The sequence below is a fragment of the Aphis gossypii genome, chromosome 3, assembly GCF_020184175.1.
Source record: "Aphis gossypii isolate Hap1 chromosome 3, ASM2018417v2, whole genome shotgun sequence".
Taxonomy (NCBI): Eukaryota; Metazoa; Arthropoda; class Insecta; order Hemiptera; family Aphididae; genus Aphis; species Aphis gossypii.
This window is the reverse complement of record NC_065532.1, coordinates 33,843,716-33,863,118: the sequence shown is the minus strand read 5'-3', so window position 1 is coordinate 33,863,118 and position 19,403 is coordinate 33,843,716. Positions and strand designations below refer to the sequence as shown.

At 24.7% G+C, this 19,403-nt stretch overlaps 1 protein-coding gene across 4 annotated transcripts in view; it reads right to left on the bottom strand.

Moving 5' to 3' along the window:
* Window positions 1–13,550, bottom strand: part of LOC114121090 (small conductance calcium-activated potassium channel protein) — a 235,440-nt gene extending 221,890 nt beyond the window's left edge. For all 4 annotated transcript variants that reach the window (XM_050203982.1, XM_050203984.1, XM_050203983.1 and 1 more), the window contains exon 1: window positions 13,155–13,550. The gene's annotated coding sequence lies outside the window, so the exon portion shown is untranslated. The remainder of the gene's footprint in view (window positions 1–13,154) is intronic.
* Between the last annotated feature and the right edge of the window lie 5,853 nt (window positions 13,551–19,403).

Here is a 19,403-nt window from a genome sequence, read left to right as displayed (position 1 = left end):
TATACAATTTTAATGTTTAACATTATTGTATATACTTTTAAATGTTATTTGATTTTTCTATTTCAGTATTTTTAACCGTTATTTCAATTGTTTGTTCTAAGTTTAATTTAAGAATATTTATAACAATATATTGTATTATATTTATTGTCTAATACTATACACTAAAAACAAGAATTATTTGATGAAAATAAAATAGTAAAATATTTAGTATATAGATTCTAATATAAGAGATATTTTTCTAATTCTATAAGTGCTTTGAATCATTGAGGTAAAGTAGGTTTACAAAATATTATTAAATTAATTAAATAAATTTAAAATGTTCAATACCATTATTAAATGTAACAAAAATAAATTTAATTAAGAATATTTAAATATAGTTCTATGTTAGATTATATTATTTAAATTATACTATTAAAACAGCCTAATCAGTATTTGACATGTTCAGGAAAGTGGGGATGATGCATAAATATGATATTATTCATTATTTTGGAAAATAATAAAATTCAGTACAAGAATAAAATATTGAAATTATTCCACATATCAAAACAACTATACAATTTAAAAAAACTATTATCAGTAATAATATTATTACAGTTATATACATTAGTTATGTACATATTAGTTATGTAGATAAATAGCCTATCCAAGACGCCGCGTGTTCGTTCATAATAATATAATACATTTTATTGTATTTAAACTAGCATTACCCATTTTACATCAACACATACAAAGTTACATTATATTTCAAAATAATAATTTTCAATATTTATTTAAAAAAAAAAAAAACAAATACTATAACAACTGTAATATTTAAATGTTAAAAATACACATCTAAGTACATTTAAAGGATATCAAACAAAATATAATAGTAATAATGGTATTTTATTATGGTCATAATTTATTTTTCTATATTAAAATGAAAAATCTAAAACAATTTTCATGGAATCAATTAATCAATTTTATAAAAAATTGAAATACCCAGAGTTACAAAACTTAATCAATTGAAAAAAGTAAATAAATTTAAAAAAAAATCATATTATTTAATTAAAATATATCATTAAAACAATGAAGTAAATACTTTTATAAATAGTTTGTGATACAATAACTTTCATTTTAATCATTGTATGTAGTGTATTTTATGCTATGTTTAATTTTTTTTTCTTAGTAAACTTTGAAAATTCTTTATCGATTATTTCTTAAATCCAAAACTATTTTAAATAGAAAAGTTAATACGAAAGCATATAAATGTACGCCCTTGTAAAGTCGACAAATTTCATTAAATACAATAAAAATGTTAATTATACAATTTTTAATAGGTATTAAGAACATGTTGTGATTTTCGAAATTGTCGTATACTGTAATACGATTGTCTTTACTCTGTTGCGATTAGTACGTTTGCAACGTGGTTAGAAGTTTACTGTGTTAAAATATAACCATGAAAAACTATTAAATGAACCACTTGATAAAATGTATAATATTTGTATTGTTTTATAATCGAATTATCGATATTGTATCGTATTGTGTTTGCATTAAATTTAATTAAATACATATTTTGTTAAAATCAAAATTTTTGTTTCCGTTTCCTACAAATAATCATAGTTTTTGTTCATTTCGACGTAGACTCGTAGACTCGGCGAGCAATCTCCTATTAGATCCTCCGAGAATACATAATTTAATTTCATATTTGATTGCTTTTCGATACGGTTTACGCCTCGAAGGGATTATGTAAGGACAAATTCGAATTGATGAATTGTTACCGAGTTATGGATATACTATATTAGGATCAAACACCTCGACAGTTATTTTTGTTTTACGAATTCGCATAATGATTAAAAAATTTGATTTATACGGTGAAAAAAAAACGTTTCACTAAATACAAGTTACGCCTCAGTTTTATTTAAACATTGAATATGCAGTTATATAAAGTTCATGATAAAATGCGTAAAAACAAGAATATATGCATATTTTTTGTGAATTTCCATTTATATAATATTATGTATATTTACAGAATTCGAAAAGGCGACATATGTGTCTGCATGGCTATAGCGGTAAAATAGTAAATATAATAAAATCGCAAAAAAAATACACAATTTATGTTATTAAACTATTGAGTTTTCTAAAAATAGGATAATAAAAAACGAAACATAATTTTTACTTAAGGACACAAAAAACAATACAATTCTCCTTCCATTCATAGGGTCCCGTGAATAATAACGACTACTTAATTTTTATAAATACACAAATGTTAGTTATTTAACTTTTATAATATTTTTTTCTTATTATTAGGTTTTTATATATTATATTTAATATATTATATAATAATCTTTAAAATATAAGAAGAAGTACAATAGGTAACATTTTATTTATTTTATATTAATATTTATTAAAAATAGGTATTTAAATGTATTAAATCACGTTTTTTATAAAAATTTGATAATTTAAATGAATACAAATAATAAAAAAAGATATTTGCATAGTGAAAAAAAATATTTTATAGCATTCCCAATATTTCTATTTGTTATTATTATTGTTGGGAACAATTAATTCTTATAGTCTTCCTAAAGAAAATAGAAAAGAAACATACACTAGTAAAAGCTTCTCTACTAATAATATATTATTAATGACAATATTATGATAATACAATAGAAATATTAGGAATATAATATTATACTTTGAGGTTTTATTACAGTGGCTATATTATCATTAATATACTTCTCAGCGAAGTATTTGAAACCTACTATTAGATCAGAAACAAAATCTAGAAGATACATTGAACAGGTATTTCATTTTTCTACGGAAAAACTACTGACAGCATGTTTGAAAAATAATGCTACATCTGTACTTCTGTACACGATTCTTAATAGCCAATGATGATCTTTGTTTTTACAATTTTAAATTGATGATCTCTATTCTGCAACAAGATAGGAAAACCAAGACGAACATTTCACACTTATATGTATTCTGTATATATTTTTATAAATAAATCGATCTTACCTTCATAAATTATAAGTCACGTAGGTACTTGTTTTCAACACAAACATTAATTAGCAATATAGTTGATACGTGCAACTAAAATCAAGTGGTTTGAATTACGGTTTTATTTTTGTCAATTTCAGTATTCTGTTAATTTGAACTGAACGATCAGTTAGTAGCTAAACTTCTTTTGAAAATATAAATAATTGTATATTTTTAACGAAACAAAGAATTTATCGGTTTTAAATTAAAATTTTTTTTTTCAACAAAATATTTTACATTTTTAACTAGAACTTAAATATTTTTAAAAAAACAACATAACAAATCGATCATTTATTATTACTGAATTTCCCGTGTTGGTCGCAGTATTTCTTTAATTGTTTTAAAAACATCGAATAAATTATTGTATTTAGTATCCAGATCTAGTTTCTAAACTATATACTTGGTCAATTTCTTGATACAAATATTTTGTATAATAGAGTGTGCTCAAATGGGGTCACACATGACACCCTCTTGCATTTTAAATTGTTTATTATAGGTACATGGTTGGTTGATAGAGCTGCCGTGTCAAGTACTTGGGTTGCAAGTTAAGTGTCATTTGCTTCTGGCATACTATATTCACTTCAACTATTAGAAGGTGAAATACACGAAGACAGAATGCTGACATGCTACGTCAATAGTGTAAAAAGAGTTAGATATGCCTACAATAATTGTAACGTATTTTTAGCGTTTATACTCTTACGGCGAGCAGACGGATATGATGTATCAATAGTACAATATGCAGTATACCGCATAATTTTTTGGCGTGAAAGACTAATAAATCATTTCAAAATAACATTCCTTGTTTTTGGCATGGAAATTTATTCAATAGTATAATTTGAAATTCAAAAACATATTACTATTATAATAATATATAATAACTATATTTACTACCTAATAGTAATACGGTCGGTGTAATTTTAGACCAATTAAAATCATTAAAATAATTTATGATAAATTAGAAAATACATTTATTTCATCACATCATTATATCATTATTGTATTTTACAAATTCGTTATTTTTATAATAAATTATATAATTAAACAATATAATATTCTAAAAAAAAAAAAAAAGTTATTAAAGTAAAACCAATATTTATATTGTCATTTCATATTTTAAGTTTTAACAATATATTATATTAAGAATAGAAACTGAAGAAATCGAATTTTTCAAAGTGCAAACAAATAGAGAATTAATCTAATGATTTTACGGAAAAAAGATTTAAAAAAAAATTACATCCGTAAGTATAATAAAATCTAATAAAACGATAATTCTTGAAAAAGTTTTAAAATTGTATGAAAAAAATCATTAAAATAAAATCAAAGCTACAGATTGTGTTTTAAAAATGTCTCAAAGAAAACCCACATTTTTATAAACATTGTGTTCAAACTAATATTCAACAATAAATATAATGTGATAATATACAATATTTTAAATGTATTTCAACAAAAACGTGTAAGTAATAAAAGATATAAATCACGTTGTTTTATTTGCAAATATAGCGGTTAACATTACAGAAGATATTATATATAATACTAACAGTCTAGATACCTACTAAAAATGCAAATACCTAGGGAATACCAAATATCATTTTGTTTTGTTCATTCTAGCGCAATAAATTGTTTTAATTTAAATATAATGTAGATTATCACTATATCTGTAAAATTATTCCAATATTTTTTATATCACAATGTGTTATACTATAATATATACAATATTTAAAAAAAAATTCTGTGAAAAATACAAATACCATTTAGGTTTCTTCTTAACTATTAGACACGAATTAATAAAATCGTTCAATTTATATGTAGCAGAAACTATTTTTGTATAATAATTATACGATTTTTATTGCGTTTTTTTTTAAGGACGTTTCAAAAGAAACTACTAATAACGATGTAAATAGGTAGGTACCTAATAAATTAATTTATAATATAATATTGTTTAAACTTATATTGAACTTGAAAGTTTCAGTATTTGCATGTAATTATAATAATCTATTAATTTGACATTAAGAAATATCAGTTTATACAGTTTTAAGTTTTCTTAATTTGGTGAAAATACAAAGTATATAATATTAGTGAAGCCATCATTGAGTTCAAAAGTTTAAGAATTTGCATGAATTTACAGCAATCTATTAATGTTATATTAATAAATATTAATTTATTCAGTTTCGAAATTATTTAAATTTGGTGTAATACAAAGTTGAATACATTTTTACTCAATTACATCAAGAAAATAACTTAATTGTAAAAAATATTAAAAAAGTCATAATTAAAATAAAATAGAGTAATAACAATTATAATTGTATAAAAAACAATTATTTAATATTGCTGACCACGTTTACACTAATAACAATTTTAATTTTAAGATCGTAAACTATGAATCATAAAAAAATAATAACGATAGTAAAATAGAAAAATATGTAATCGTAAATTAAAACAATACTCATAAAGTTCATATATGGTACTCAAAAACTCAAATTTGTTTTTGGACATTTTGTGTTTTTTGTATAATACACGAACTATCTGTTAAAAATAAATATATTAAATATATAAATGTATTAAAATCCACGTCCTTTTAACATCTAAAAGCAATTTATCAACATATATCTCAAAAACGGTTTGAAATAAAGTTCTGTTTGTTACCAACTTTGATCATAAATTTAGCTGGTTTCTGAAATTTTCTCACACAAAAAAAAGTGTTAAGTTAATTATTAATTATATTACATTATAATCTATGATAGAGTTTGTTTTAAACAACTTATAACATATCAAGTTAATCAAATTACATTTTTCATTTATAAATCCTTATTATTTAATTTATTGGTATCTAGTAGACATGTTGACTACTTTAAGTGATTTCAGAAATAAATGCCATAAAAATATCATAGAAATAGCATGTTTAATTTTAAATAATATAAAAATATTTAAAAATTGCATTCATTGTAATAATTTAATTTGTCGTACAATTATTAATTGTCAGCTGATTGTATTCAGCCTTGATTTATTGAATTGATATTTTTGATTCAATGCTTAGTTTTATTTATAAACTCATATTTTATTAATATATAATTCTAACTATAGGACACCGTCAAAACCAGTATTGGTGTAATGATTCTAAGACTCACGTTATCACAAAATAACTGTTAAAATATTAAATTATTTCGATAGTTATAATAGACTATTTTCTTGCTAAATAGATAATATTAATTCATATAATATACATGTATATATTATATAAAACATTAATTTATTAAAACCATTTTTAGGTATCCAAAAAATGCAAAAGCCTAATTGACTGAACAATAATCTAATATTATAACATTCATTTATACAAAAGTATAAGCATACTCAGGATATTGATGAAAATAACAGTATAACACTAACAGGGTAAAAAGAAAAAAGCCAAATAAGTATTTGTGAAAATACTATGAGAATACTATTTTAATTGTTTGTATTTTTTTTTTTTATCTGAATACTTAAATATTTTAATGTAACTAAAATAATAGCTAAATTTTAGTATTTTGTCACAATTGTACTGAATATCCAAATAGGTATTAGGAGCATATTATAATCATTTTTTTTCACTATTTACTTAACATCTCATCAATAAATAAAATCATAAATTCAGGTTAAACTATAATATTTAATATGTGTCTATATAAACAAAGTATACCTACCTAATTTAATTAATATATTTGGACTCAAATTTAATACGATTATCACGAAAACAGAAATTTAATTTAAAATCCCAGAATTATTAAATATAATTGTATTAACCATTGGATATTTTATTTTTATAAAACTATTATAACGGTTTATTGAAAATGTCACTTATTTATTAGTCGTTAGTTAATGTATAATACATTAATACGTCAAGATACATAATAAATATATTTTACTAAATAAGTATGTACCTTATAAATTATTTTATGACAAACTGTTTTAATGGATAATACCTAAAGTTTTAATGAAACTTTAAGTCTACCTTAGGGCCCGGGGGCTATTTAAAGACTATATACATTATTAATATTTGAACAGGCAATTTTAAAATCTAAGTGGAATGATGAAAGTATTGGTTTTACAACATGTGTTTTTTTTTATGTCCAAAGACACCGTATAAGTCACTAATTATTAACCTCGAATGAGGTTTTTACTAAATATATGAATATAGTTTGCATAATTTGAATTTCCTTGGATTTTTTTTAAATCAATTTTGTTTTTTGGTTTTATTAAAAAAAAAAAAGATAAACCATAGAAACTTGAATTTCTGAATCAATTTGTATTTAAAAGCATGATACCATTTGTATGAGCTATTTATAGTTACTTCATATTTTACTTTTGAGAAAAATAACCTAAGCATAAAGTGCAAGAAGTTTCATTTAAATTTCTATGCAGTTATTAAAATGGATCATAAATACATATTTGTAAATTCTTATATGAGTATTCAATTTTTAGATTTTCATAAAATTGTGAATTTTTGCAAATCATTTTGTATCTAAAAATGCATTACATTTTTAATTTGTATACCTAAATATATAACAAGTACAATGTTTTTCATAAATGTTCATTATATGAGTTAGTAAAAAATTTAAGCGTAACACTACATTAATTTTTTATAAAAGTTTGAATTAAAAATATTGACGAAAATCCTCAAATCGTGTTTGTCACGAGCTCAATAATATACATAAGCAATTTAATAGTCATAATAATACCACTATATGTTTGCTCATTTGCTTGGATATCGTGTTACATTATTACCAATTTCTGAACTAGTGAAAATTCTGTTCAATAATATTCAATTACAACAATGATTAGTCCGGGTTTTGTACATGATTTTTAATAATATAATAATCTGATTCTCCATTAATTCCAAAAATGTTAACAAGTCTGGAAAGCTATACACGTATAGTGTACACAACATCTAAATCATATCAACAGTTAATTTTAAAACAGAAAACATAAAATATTTCATTGCATTGGAAGTTGATTACTTTAACGACAATAATAATAAAAAAAAAAAAAACACTGGACTGAAATAAAACCATTCCAAAAATACTTAACAATTTTTCGAAGATGATATCCATGATCACTGTTAAGTACAGAATATTTATACGTCATAATAGTTTATCTTATTTTTTTTTGCTAAGACTCTGAATTAAAGTATTGTTGAGAGGTTTTTTATAAAATATTTGACTGTCGTTTAAATTGGAAACTTTGTGTGAGTCAAAAAAAAAATATTTAAAAAAAATTCAAAGCATTTATTCGGACACCATTCTAATTTAACTATTTAAATCAAACGTCTTCTATATGTAGCTATCGTAAAACTAATTTAAACTTATAGCAATTTACTGTGCCAGTAAGCCTAACATAAATGTATATAATAGTATTTATAAATGTTACAGACTACAATAAACTCATTTTTAAACTCTTTATTAATATTGGTTACCTGAAGTTTAAAATATTTCAATTGCTTATTGACACGTAATATTAGTTTATTAGTATTATCGCATAATAACTTTTTAGTATTATGGTTTAATAATATTTTTATTTATAGTAATTTTTAACTTATAGTGAGTACAAGCTTGCTTCTAATTTTTTAGTAAGTTTTGAAAGATTAGTAAGTTCCAAATAATAACAACAGACAATCGTGCATTATTCATTATAATTTTCAAACACAAAGGTTATATTTTTCATTAAATGTATTATAGAGTTTTGTGGTTTATAAATAACTAAGCATTTTATTACTTGGCTCGATTTTAAACGAAATAATGCACTGTGTGATATAAAAAAAACTGACAAAAACTAAAATTATTTTACTGGATGTATAATAATATGTACATTATTCATGTCAACTAAACAATGTTCATATTTTTTGACAGATAATAAAAAATAAACTTTTAATTTTTATATTAAACCACATATTACGTGAACATTTTAAACTCTAACCATATAAATATTTCTTTAATTTTATTCAAATATCAATTTAAAAAATATATACATACAATAATTAAATATTTTATAAATCAGTAATCAAATTTAGTATATTAATTAGAGATAAAAACAATTTTTATATAAATTAAACTTATAGTTTTAACTTTCAATGAAATAACTGATTGTGAAAATTATAGGGAAATCACTGAGAATGAATCTCATAAGTGTTTATTTTATGTATTTAAAACATTGTCATTTTACATTTTTACATGATAAATAATAATTATTACGTATATCTACTACACCAGTTGCACTTGAGTCATCTATGTGATTATTTTTTTTTTTTATTTCTTTATGTATTGTTTAGATAGTATTTCAAAGAAGAGATGAGAATAGATCAAACACACTATATATAGTTTGCCATAAAATCGTATGAAAAATATAAAGAAAAGTTTCTATAGTGTAACTCTAATGTCGTATAACGAAGCGCCTATGTATATGTAGTTATTTCGTGACATACAAAGATGTTTGGCAATGATCCGTAAATAAACATACCGATTGGAAATATTGAAATATTATTGAATGAATATTTGACAGCTTGGCGAAATTCCAAAAATTATATACATTGTAGTCTGTAGGTACAATTTTATAAAAAATAAAAACCACATAAGTACTAGTTTCGTAAACAAGTGATCATGAAAAAATTAAATATATAAATTCAAAAACGAGTAGATAAATTGTAGCAACTTTTTTTTTTTTTTGATGGATCTTTTATTAGTCTTTAATTTTATATAAATTCAATATTGCAAATCTGAAAATATTATATTTTATTGTTGATGACACATTATTAATGGATATTGTTAGTTGAAATGAATTTTTATCATTTTTTGAAAATGCCTATAAAATAACATTAAACTCAATAGTTTCTATAGGTATATCTAGATATATAGTCCCTAAATATACTTGGCCACTTTTCTAAATATCTGTATAGTTAAGAAAAATAGTATAACAGTAATAAGTACATCATATTAAAGATACTTTCATTACATTACTTTTAATTAAGTATATACTTTATTTTGATTATTAAAGATATTATATTTTAAATACCGACTTATATTACGCACTTATCAAATGCATGTGCATGTGCATTATGCACAATCTAGCATATTAATATTTTTAAAATAAAATTAAAGCTACGAGGTATTTAACCATGTTAACAGTAATATATAAGAAATCAATTTATAAATGTCTTAAGTTCTTAAAATGTTCAATATAAAACAAATTGATTTTGATTTAATTAAACTTTTAAAGAATGTAGATAATTAAAAAAAACTAATAATTTTAAATGATTTGCATCTCATTAAGATTTCATAATTTAATTATTTTAATTTGTAGCTTGATTATTTTCAATCGAACAGCTTATTTATCATTATTAATTTAAATTGACCAACAATTTAAGAATTTAAATTAGTTTATTAAAATTTACAACAGTTTATGTAAGTTTACTTAATCATTTTAAAATAAAATACACAATACATTTGAATGATAAAAAATTATTAGTAACTGCTCGATAGATACATCTACAATAAAATCTTAATCAAAAGTCCTACTAAACTTTTTAAATTTAATGTAAAATATTTATTATTTTTAAAACGGCAATTAAATTATTTTAATTTGATGTATTTTTTTAATATGGTATTAATTAATAGATAATTATAATAACTAAGAGGTTATTATAAAATAAAATTAACTATATTGATTATAAATTATTAAGCATATGATTATATTATGATTATTGAAAAAATTACTATTATTATAAATGATGTTACTCTTAATATTTTTATTTGAATACAAAAAAAAATAATTCATTTTAAGAAGTTTTTGACATGTATTTTAAGATAAAAATAATTTATTTAAACTATTTTATGCATCAAATTCAATAACGAAGAAGCCATAAAGCTAAAGTCATTGTAAATTATATTTATCTTTCTATATAATAATATACTTATACGTTTATCATATTAAATATAACATATTATTTGTCATGAACTTGTATTATGATGTCGTATGTATGTAACTCATTTTTTTTTTATATCAATCTTAGTCTTTTGAAGACAGAATTGTAAATACAAGATAACTTATTCACATTGACAAAGGTTTACAGCAGTGTACAATTAATTAATAATTTTCAATTCTACAGTGCGATTTAATGAATTTTATATTCACTTTTTTAATCTCAAAATCGTGTGATAATATACCATGTTTACGATGTCTTTAGGGTGTACCTATCAAAGTATATAGATATTCTTAATTTAATAATTATCATTTATTTATTTGATTTTTAAGATAATAATCATTAATATTGTGTATTACGTTAATCTAGGGGTTTCCGATTATTTTAAATATAAAACAAAACTATAATCGACATGTACTATTAAATTAATTTAATAATATAAAAATGTATACAGTGTACATTATTACATTTTTACACATTTTAATTAATTCACAAGTGTCAAGAAAATTAATATGATTTCATTCTTAGATATTAATAACGTTAATCTAGTGAAATATATTATAAAATTTGCTTTTTATTGTGTCTAGATCAGTGATCTGCATGAGTGTAGAGTTTTCATTATTATTTAATTTAAATATCTCAAAAACTGAAATTGTATACAAAATCTAATAAATATTGCATTATGTCAAGGGGTTATTCTTTCATTTAGTTTTTGACATAAATATTTAGACGAGTTTACGGTCGTGATAACTCGAAAGTAGTTTTTTTTATTTTACTTCTCATTTATTAATTTCATTATTTATACTAAAAATGCACTTTAAAATTAGTCTACATTAAAAATATATATATTATTATATATTTCGCGGACTAATATACATAATTTAAGTTTTAAATGGTTAATAACAAGTAACTATATATATATATGTATACACTATACATGTACAAGGGTACAACTAATATAGGTACATCTGTGCACTACAGGTCTATTGTAAATTAAAATTTGAATTTAATGGCAGACATATTATATAGATTAATATGGAAAAAACATAGTTTAGACATATTTATTGTATTTGCTACAGCGATAATTAAGGTGATACTGGACTAGGAATATACCGTATTTAGTTATGTACCTAAATCTCTTAAGTCTATATCATAATTTATGTTATAGTATAATATTAAGAGTTATTTACACAGTAAATTAAAAACAATATTCTAATAATATATATTGGAACGTTTTTATCTATTTAGTAGACTGTATATTAGTATTTAATATATACCTAATATTTAAACAACAGTTCTTTCGATTCATTGTTGGCAGATGGAAACATAAACCAAGACCAAGTGCTTTTAGATATATACTCGAAAAGTACACTTACTACAATTCCATAATTATATATTTATTAATTTTGTAAAATGCATGCCTATCCTTAAGGTACGTTTTTCCTACAACGTCAGTCAGTTGAATCGCACGTCATTTAGGTGCTACAGGATAAACACGCCTTCATTTGACAGATGTAGCACAAACAACATTTACGATTACTATAGAATATGTAATTATGTGAACAGAAATTGAAATAAAAGAATAGCCGATAAGGTTTCAATACTTTACAATTGATATATTTTGATACATTTTCTGCGATATGGTACACTTGTTATAAACGTACGATTATTGTAGAAACACCCTCCGTCAGCATTCAACAAACACCGAACGACAATAATATCCAGAGCCGCTTTTAATTGTTATGGAGAAGTCGTGTATAAAAGAATCGCGTACCACACAAAAGACCCTACATCGTAGTTATAGCGGACAAAAGGATTTATATTGGACTGTGGTCGGTTTCGGGTTCGACACTTTCGACGAAACCGCAGCATGTAAGCCAATAACGACGATATACGAAGGTACGAAACTTTTGTGTTGGCAGAAGAGGGGGGGGAAGGAGGCCGATGGTGAAGAGAAATCGAATTCGGTCGATTAAAATAATATTTCGAATAATATTTACAAGACCCGTACGAGCGTATACGATAAGGGAAGTCGGAAAATTCGACACACCTGTTGAATCAACAGGATTTGATAACGGTTTCGCGAAGGGGCAACGTCCGCCGTACAGCGTAACACGCGTGTTATAACGAGACCAATATTTACAGTGTATCGATAGTATTTATAATTCGCACCCGCAATCGCGGCTTTACTCACCTCTTATCGTGTCGTCGTGCGTCTTCACGGTGGATTAATACGACGCGACGTAGTTGTTATCCCGTATAGTCGTCGGCGGCTTGGCGCCAGACTCGGGTGACACGTGGAACGGTGAGAGAAAAAAAAACGAAATAAATCTTAAATCGAACTGGAGTAAAAAAAAAAAAATAATAAATAAATAAAAAATATTAAGCCCCGGACGGGTTGGAGCGGTGACGGGATCGCGTCGTGGTCTGCCCGCGCTCGTGTCTGTCGGTTTCCGTAGCGCGCGTTTAGAATTTTCGGTTTTTCGTCGTCCTCCTCGTACGGGGCGGGTGGTCCGCGTGTGCTTGCGATATTTTTTTCCCGCGAAACCGACGCGGCGTGACGACGCCAACACCCGAACTACTGACGGCAACGTTCGGTGGCCGACACGCGGGTTTCGGCGGCGGCGGCGGTGGCGTCGTCGGCGGACGACAGTACAGAGAAACAGCGTGCGAGTGGGCGAAAGGGAGAGAGAGAGAGAGAGAGAGAGACATAGTGACTGAGACGGAAAACGCTCGCGCGCGCGCCTATAACGCCGACCACCGACATGGCATGAATCACCTGCAGACGCGTCGAACGCGGTCGGCGCGTACGGTCGTCGAAATCGCTGGACGACGAAATCCACAAACAATGTAAAATATTATAATCAAATATTATTCGTGAGTGTGAATAGTATTTTTTAGTTTTTATTTTTATTTTTTTTGTTTTCTCCAGAAGTCTCCGAACGGTATTACGAGACCGTTTGAGTCGTCGATACGCGCATGCTGACTTGCGAACGACCACAACGCGTTCCGTACTGTCGGTTAGGCCTGACACGACCAGTAGATCCAATAATATTATTCGTCTATGCGAGAAATTCTAATAAAATAATCGTGCTTCACAATAATATGTTGTTCTATTATAAATAAAAACCGATGTCAATGAAGGACATTGAAAAAAAAATGTGTGTATGTGTGTGTGAGTGTGTGTGTGTGTAATTGGCCAATTTCAGCAACTTAATTCAATTAAGTCAACTAAATAAATTTCTAAAAAAAATCTGGTAATGTTTTTTTTTAAACAGTAAAATCAGTTCGGTGACGATCTGACTTTTGTATTTCGTCACTGACTTAATTGTCTCTGATCGTAACTAATAAGCTATAATTAACTAAATAAGTAATGCTCCAAAACCACTGAGTTTAAAATTGACAGCAAAATAACTTCTATCCTCAAAAATTATTTTTTAAATTTTAAGTATTTTTCGTCTCATATCCCAAAAATAGTTATATCAATCTAAAAGTCAAACTGCTAATTTACAAAACTCTTCTTAAACATAATATGTAGACTTATGATGTACAGTTTTGGATAATCTAACACAAATATAATCCAAACGTTACAAAACTTAGATCTTCGAAGACTTTCCAATGCACACCATGTTTCAAATCTTCTTATATGAAAACTATTAATGAAGAAGTGCAATTCTTTTACTCGCGGTTTCACAAGTGACTTTGATCTCATCAAAGCCCTTTTACCACAGACCTTTTTACTCTAACATTCCTAGGAAATTCTAGGTGCAAGATAAAAAGGATGTGGTGTAATGACTTTCTGCAATCACCAACTTAAATATAGACAAAATATATAAATACAATTTTTCTAACTTTACAACATATTATTTGTAGAAAAAAAAGAATTAGTATAAAAAAAATATATTTAAAAAATATAATTTATACAAGCTAAATTTCTTCAATGGGCGGCTTCTTATTCAACATTTCATAAAATATTATTACTCTTACACATAAACTATATAAATTATATATTTCTAATAAAAACGAAAAAAAATTAATATTTTCTCCGATCGATTGTCATGTACTCATGTGTACCTATTATTCACAACTTCACAAGTCGAACGGTTAAATAAAATGTGTATAATGTTAAGTATACGTATGTTTTATCATTTTTAAATTTTTATCTTAATATCTGTGTATATCACGCACGGTGTAGAGTTATAAAGTTATTGATATGATTAAACTATCACATTCTCGCGGTCGATGTTTATTTGCAGAATACAGTCGTATAATAATAAAAAAAAAACTACGAACTTATATAATACATTTAAACGTAAAACTTGTGTGGAATAAAATTATTATTTTTATTTTTTCGTAAATCACCTCTATTATTGGCAATAACAAAAGTTCAATTTGTTTTGTGCCACTTAAAAACACATTATTTTCAAAACGGATAAAATATTCGGGTCGATTATATGAATTTATGACATTTGTTTTCACTGGCGTGATTACTATTTGATGTTTTACCCAAGAATATAATACGTTTTGAGTTGGTTGTGCCAAAATTATACAATTTCCTCGTTCAGTACAATCGATCAAAACAGTTGTCGCATAATAAAACGACTGTTTATACATTGAATTCTTTTTAGTTTTTACTGCATAATTTTTGAATTTTTAAGTGTCAACGTGTAAAATCTTGTTTTTTAAGTAGCACTTATTTGATATGTTAACGATTCGCAATTATATATTCTGCTTAAAAAAACATTTGGTTGTCATTAATAATGCCTTTATAACCAGTACTCATTGTTTTATTCAAATATGATTTATATTTTAAATTTGATGATTATTTTCACTAATGTATTATTGATGCCAAAATGGTTTTCGATAAAATTGAAACATATAAATCAATAACTACCAAACAAAAACTCATACTATACATTATATTTATAAACTTATATGAATATTAACCGATTAAAAGAAAAATCATATCGAATTACGATAGTCGTACGCAATCGTTGATCTAAAAAATAAATGAATAAATAGAAACTTGAAATTTATAAGTCACGAATTGTTACGTATTTTTAGCCCAACCAATTTAAATTAATTGTATAATTAATTATGTCTACTTTTAAGGTCATTTTGTTATCACTAATCTATCTTAATATTATTGTACTGAATTATATAATTAAAAAAAAAATAGTAGGTATCAAATATAAAAAAACTGTTTATGTTTCAGAATTGAAAATGTAAAAAAACGTAATTCAACATTTTTTTAAATTAAAAACGATCAATAGCATGTATCAGTTATTTTATCTTTAACGAAATATTAATCATTTATTGATTTCGTTTTAATAATAATACCTATTACTTGTTGTTTTTTATAGAAAAACAAATCCCTACATAGGAACTCTTTGAATAAGTCTTACTAAACTAGCGAACTGGGTTTCTATTATATTAAATTACACTCGTATTAAGTTCTAAGTTATCTCAATAAATCTGAAATGCTTGTTGGAATCTCATTCCATACATTCTATACGTACCAGATTAAATTGACTCGGGATAATCATATTTGTATACTATACCTAGTACGTACCTGTACATTATTATTTTAACTACCAGCTAGTTATAAAATAGCCACTAATGTTAGAGCAAAAATGATGTGTATGTTATCTATAATATATTATATTATATATTATCTATATTATCTGGTAATAAAAATTACTTTAAAACAAAATAAATTTAAAAGTTAGATAAAAAAAAAGGTAGAAAAGCCTAGAAAAGGAAATAATTTATCAATCATATTTAGCTAACAGAGTTAAACATCACATTAATAGCACACAAAATCTACAATAATTGGATTTGAATTATGGTATAATGAAATTTAATAGTTATAGGTGTGGTAGGACAAAAGTTTATTTTCTGAATATTGAAATCTATTTCTTTAATTAGATAATCTAATTCAAATAATGACTAATTACAATATTATATAATATACTATATGAATCACTTTCAAAAAAAAATTATATTTTTTAAAATAAATAGTGAAAATTTAAGTATTCAATTGTTTAAAATTTGATATTGCAATTTAAAATCTAAACTCTAATGACAAATTATTTGAGCATAATAGTTTATATAATTTGAGAATATCAGTTTATACACCTTAAATATAGTTGCAATAACCTCTTAATATTAGGTACTTAAGTTTTTTTTTAAATCTATTTTCTGTTTTTAAAATTAATTATTTGATAAATAATTAACGCGTCATTAAAATCGTGTTCTTAATTTATTCATCAAATATAGGATCAAATCTATTTTTACATACTTTCAGTATATTAATTATTAATTTTACTATTGGTTTAATTTTCATAGTTAGTAAAAACTGTAAAAAGCAAAGAATCGTTTTTACAACGGCATAAGATGACTTACCAAAAAAAAAAAAAAAAATGGGACATCGGATTATTCTACGTATTATTCACTAAAGTGGCTTACCTAGAATAAGAGCTTATCCATCATGTACAGAATATTTATTTTTTAATGCTCAATTTTTTACAAATCAAAATATAAGTACCTACCGACCTGACTACTTAAGTAATACCATGCCTGATACTGTCTAAAAATATATTTATTTAATCTTTTAGATTATATATTTTAAAATAGTTAATATTATACTATACCATATTTTTATATTATAAATATTATTCAGTGAACTATAGAAAATTTTATATTTTTAATAACACTTTAATAATAATGCATTTCCATACTTATCGTCAATGCTGGCATTAGTAGTATTGGAGCATTTCATCCCCTTCATTGTCAATATCACTAGGTTTTCCATGTGTGTTAGACATATTTTCATTTATATCATTAATTGAACCACTCTTAGCATCCGATTTCGAAATAGTTATGTCATTATTACTTTTGAAATATTTGTAATTGAGCCCGGGGTACTCAATTCAACTACGCCGTATGCAAAAGCACACGTGACTACTGTATGCATATTGCATATTATAGCGTATTCAATCGAAAATAAATTTAAATAACAACAAAACGTCATCGTCGTTTTCGTTAATAAGATTGCAAGTAATACTTTTAAAATATAATAATATTATATAAGCTATCTACAGAGGTAAGTAAAATTTATATATTTTACGTTTTATTACATTTTTATTGTATAATGTACATACATATTACTTATTGAATTACTAGATAAAATAAATAAATTTGAATTCATAAAAATTGTATGAAATTATTTCAAAGACTAAATAAATCAATAGAATGGATGATGTGTATTATACTCTTATCACGAAATACGTAAAATATGTTTAAAATTCCTTTTCGTTCTTCATGTCGTATAGCAATAGAAAATCATTTTTTGATTTATCTTCTTAAAATACTTTAGAGCTAAGGAGATACTTTCTCGTATCAGAATTTAAAGCTTCAACCTATATAACGCGAAACCTGGCTAGTCCAGTTCTATACCACAAATCATTCTAAATGCTATACTTAATATAAGTCAGTAGTCACTCATCCGGGCTACTAACAAATATGACTACTAACGGTAGTACTAATCAGTCGCTTGCCGTTCTTATCTAGTCAATAGAATAACAAATCAAATTAAGCAAAAATCCAATCCTATATTCTGGATATTTCAGTTTTTAAATTCTTCTATACCTACTAGCAATGGGTGTATCATATTTATTTTCAATACTCTTTGGAGCACCATTGACTACTAAACAAGAACGCATTTTTGTGCTTTCTTTACTTGCAACAGTAATCATAATTACATTGACTGCCATTCAGTATTAGGATAAAATATATACTGTAAACCAATTGTTAGGAAATTGAATTAAATAGTTTCATAAAAGTATTTGAAAAAAAAAAAACAGTTTTAAAGCAACAATTTTGGGACGTTTATTGGTTAAGCAGTAATATGCAATTTATAATACTAACGTTTTAACAAATGTTCATATTGTTCCAACTCCCGTCACCTTCAAAAAAAAAAGTACTAACTAAATCCAACTTGCTACTCAAAATCACCTACTAAATTGAAAATCTAAGCATTTTTTTACTGAAAAAAGTGTACTCAAACAAAAAAAAAAAACCAAACGTATATCATTTAAAATTCAATACATTCATTGCTTTACTCTAAATCTAAGAAGTAATTATCACAAAAATAATTTATAGGTATTGACAGATTTATTGTAATAACTGATAGTTGACATAATAAAGCAACTTTTCTCTTTATCCAATATACTGTTTGTTATAATTAGTGGTACTTATAAGGCAATAACAAATTTATTTGGATGCCCCTTAGTAGATAATGTGCCTTTTCTCTCAGCCGTTTTGTATATTGGACACAAATATGCAGTGTCAAATTTTAAATGTTTTTTTTTATTGGTATCATAATATGAACGATCAGCATTCTGTAGTACACTTGTTTTGATTTTGACTCTTTGAAACTTGA